The sequence below is a fragment of the Nicotiana attenuata genome, unplaced genomic scaffold (assembly GCF_001879085.1).
Source record: "Nicotiana attenuata strain UT unplaced genomic scaffold, NIATTr2, whole genome shotgun sequence".
NCBI classification, from domain to species: Eukaryota; Viridiplantae; Streptophyta; class Magnoliopsida; order Solanales; family Solanaceae; genus Nicotiana; species Nicotiana attenuata.
The window spans coordinates 1-4529 of record NW_017690837.1 but is presented as its reverse complement, the minus strand read 5'-3'; the positions used below and the strand labels follow the sequence as shown (position 1 = coordinate 4529).

General features: G+C 37.0%; 1 long non-coding RNA gene across 1 annotated transcript; it reads left to right on the top strand.

Annotated features, from left to right (window-relative positions):
- Nucleotides 1-239: 239 nt before the first annotated feature.
- On the top strand, nt 240-2434 carry LOC109222488. Its single transcript, XR_002067414.1, has 2 exons — nt 240-928; nt 2201-2434. It is a non-coding gene; the product is annotated as an uncharacterized LOC109222488 (long non-coding RNA).
- Nucleotides 2435-4529: the final 2095 nt, after the last annotated feature.

Sequence of the window (4529 nt, the reverse complement as noted above, 5' to 3'; positions counted from 1 at the left end):
ATATTTAGTTTAGGTCTAATATCGCTATTTTAACTAGTTTTGACTCTTTTACTTTATTTTATCACAAAAATAAAAATTATAAAAATATTTTCTTTTATTTAGCTAATTGATATTTTATCTAGTTACTTTTAGTTTATTTACCTTTCATAAAATTAAAAAATAAATACAAAAATAGTATTGATATTTTATTTTTCCAAAAAATAAACGATAAGAAGAATGAATTTTGGGCCAATTTTGTGTTTTGATAGGTGCAATTTTCGGCCCAAACTTCCCTTAGCCCACAATTAATTCATATTCCTATACAAATACCTAATACAAGAAAAACAAAGGAGGAGGAACCTTAGAGCTCGAGGAAAGCTGCGCCTCAGCTTCTTTCTCTAAGAACAAAAATGCAGCAGCTGTTGCCTTTCTTCTTCCGCCAAACACACTCCATCACAACCAAAACTTCAACTCCAAAAGCCATGAAATTCCAGCCAAAAATTCCAGGAAAGTATGTTGAAAATCAGTCCAAACAAGCAACAAAAACGCAGCTGAAATTCCCATAAAAACAGCTCCAAGGAGTGACCAAAAACACCTGCTAAAAACCTCCCAAAAATCAGGTCACATCTAGCTTTAAAACTCCCTGAAATAAGCTGAAATTCCAGCTCAAAATTAGCTGAAGAACAGCCCTTCGAAATCAGCAAATCAGCTACGAAAATGACTCCAAAACACAACCATGAAACTCCTCAAAATCCCACTTGAAACCAACGTGAAAATCAGCCAACAGGCGGCTGAAAATCAGCGGCAAAATTGCTGAAAAAACCAGTCCAGCAACGTCGGGAAAGCACTTACAAATTTGGTCTGTCGAGGACTTCCGTTCGCGGTTTCCGGATGAGGTCCCAAATTGATTCGTGTTCCAATTTTATGGCTCTACACCAGCTACTTTGAGGTCATTTCTTTACTTTTTCTATTCCTTTTTATCATTATACATGTTTGTCTTTTGTGTTTCTCTGCCTCACTTATCTTTAATGTGATGAATGTATTAATTTTTGTTATTAGCTTACCACGTTGAAGTGATGGGAATAGTGGTTTGATTTAGAAGAAAGTTACTTGGTTAAATTGCTTTGCAAAACTATTTTAATGATGCTGAAACCATACGAATTAGGTACAAAGAAAATAGTTGGATATTGGGAGGTGAAAGATCGAGCCCGTTAGCTATTAAACTTTGACTTGTATACTTAGGAATTGGGACCGGTCTAAATAAATTAATAAATATATAAAAGGAGGGTTAAAAGAACATGAGCATGATTTAAAATTTTCTTTTTAATTAGTTTTCTTTTATTTGTTTATTTTGTTATATCGTTCGCTAGTAGCATGTTTAGGCCGACCACACGTGGATAGGCAAACCTTAGGTCTTTTATTTTATTTTTATTCGAGGTGAGAGGTCGTTCTCTTTAGTTTTTATTCAGGGGAATGCCCCGTGGATCTTGTATATATTTTTATCCGGGGTATGCTTCGAAGTAAATGTAAACGGAGGCCGAGGCATCATCGATGGAGCATTAGCCTAGCATAGTATAGAACTTTTAGTACTTTTATTTTATTTTTATTTTTATTTTCTTTTATTAGGTGGGGACGACCTCGAGCCTCTTTTGTGTTTATACCTCAATTTGAATATTTTAAAGGCCAACTAGATCGAGTATGCAACCGTGACTTTCACGAGACTCGGGGAATGCCTAACACCTCAAATGAACCCCCTTATCTGAATCTCTGGTGCAAACTGGTTTAAGAGTCACATGTGTTTTGAAGAAAAATTGTTATTTAAAAAATGCTGACCTGGCACATTGAAACCAAATGTCAGGTGGCGAATCTGAAAATCCTTCGAAACACAATCTTTTTGTCACTTTCAAAATTGAAAACCCTTTCGAGCTTTACAAATCACTTTTATTTATTTTTTGAGGGGTTAATGAAGTGAAAAAAGGGATGTGACAGTTATACTTGTAAAGCATGCCTATTTTTCCGTAACTGTGAACAATCTGAGCATCATATCTTTGAGTTGTTTCTCGTACTATTTTTATTAATTATGAGTTGTTCTTGGCTATTAGTGTTGGACTCTAACCGTTGTCCAAGCTCGTCACTGCTTTCAACCTAAGGTTAGGTTTGTTACTTATTGAGTACATAGGGTAGGTTGTACTTATACTACACTTCTGCACCTTACGTGCAGATTTTGGATGGTGACGTTGCAGTGTATGGCGGAAGTTGGCATTGAAGACGTACCTGTATTCCGGTTGTAGCTGCCTCTTATTCTTGGTAGCTTTAAATTTATTAATTTGTTCATGTACATTTCGAACAGATGATGTATTTACTTCGTACCGGCTTTCTAAACTCTAAGTCTTAGAAGCTCATGATTTGTACTTCTTGTCCTTATAAAGTTCTATAAAGTCTAGTTATTTCATCATCTATTTTCTGTCATGACCCGGAATTCCCACCGTCGGGATCGTGATGGCGCCTAACATTTCACTTGCTAGGCAAGCCAATGTTACAGAATTCACAAAATCAACTTCAACCAATTTTTAATAACAGAATTAATTAAGCTAAATAGAGTTTGCGAAATATTATAAAACCCAAAATATCTGAAATATTTAGGATCTGGAGTCACAACTCACGAGCTACTACGATTTACTACAAATAGAGTCAGAAAGATAATACAATGTTCTGAAGGAAAATAAATAGTAAAATAACAAGACTAGGAAGAGACTCCAGGGTCTGCGGACGCTAGCAGATCTACCTTGGTCTCCCGACGATCAAGTCTAGCTGCTAAACTCGGGGTTAACTCAGGCCAGTACCAAAATCTGCACAGAAGTGCAGTGTAGTATTAGTACAACCGATCCTATGTACAAGTAAGTGGCGAGCCTAACCTCAGCGAAGTAGTGACGAGGCTAGGACAAGACAACACAAACAAACTTGTGCAATTTAACAGTATATATACAAAATAATGGCAAGTAAGAGGTAGACAGATAATACCAGAAGGGGGACATGCTGAGGGGATTACAAGATAAAGGATCACAGTAGTAAAGAAACTTGATCAGCTAATACACCTTGAACCAATAATAACTAGTAACACAGTACCGGAAAAAGCACAGCATCACCCTTCGTGCTTTTACTCTCAACCTCAGATAATCAATAGAACAGCACAGCATCACCCTTCGTGTATTAACACTCTCATAACATGGCACGGCATCACCCTTCGTGCATTAACACTCACAATATGACACGACATCATCCTTCGTGCATTAACACTCACAAAACATAGCACGACATTACCCTTCATGCATTAACACTCTTCCTCACCAAAACAAAGAAAAAATAACAACAGGGAGATAGAAATATCAAGAACAAGTCCTACTTCAACAATTGGTTCCATAATACCAACCTCAACTTTGAATCAATACTCAATCAATACCAAATAAGAACGATCAACATAATAATAAACTAAACAAAGCATGGGTAATATGATCACGAAAAACTACCATTTTGTGAAAAAGACTCACTCGCATGGTATGACTCGACAACAACGCATAGGTGCTCGTCACCTCACCTATATGTTGTACTCAACATTCAAACACGTAGCAAATAAGCAAATAATACCTAATCCCTCAAGCCAAGGCTAACCCACACTTACCTCGCTCCAACGGCCAACTCAAAGCTCAATCACCGTTTTTCTCTTCACACAAGCCTCTGGACTAATAGAATCTAGCAAATTACCAACCAAATGGTTCAATTTAAGCCTTAGGAACTACACACGATAGCAAAGGATTCAATTTAGGATATTTTAAAAGTCAACAAAAGTCAATACCCAGGCCCGCTTGGTCCAAACCCGAAATTCGGACAAAAAACCGATTAGCCATTCACCCCCAGGCCCGGTTATATAATTGGTTTTGGAATCTGACATCAATTTGAGGTCTAAATCCCCAATTTGTCAAATCCCTAGTCTCTACCCAAAAACTCCCAATTTCACCATGGAAACCTAAGATTTTGGGTTGAATCTTATGAAAATGTAGTGAAAGATTGAAAGAAATTAGTTTAAGCTCACTTACCAATAATTTGGGGAAGAAAAGTTCTTTGGAAAATCGCCTCTTGTGGCTTAGGTTTTGAAATTTGGGAAATGAATCAAAAATCTCGTCTAAGTCATCTTTTGTTCAGCTGCAGATATCGCATTTGCGAATGAACAGAGTTTTCGCAATTGCGAATGAACAATTTTGCACCAGAAACCAGCAAAACCCAAACTTCTCCGAAATGATCCGAAAACCACCCCGAAACTCATTCGAAACCTCCCGGACACAAACCATATATGAATTTCAATCATAAAACCCCAGCTACGGACTTGCTCGCGCTTTCAAAACACTGAAAACGAGGTCATCTTAACTCGATATTGACCCTGGTAAAACTCCCAAATTTCTTAACTTTACTAGTATCTCAACCATCTTTAATCCCATATGCATTAGGAGTAGGACATGTATTATATATAGAGAGAGAGAGCTCATTGTATCATT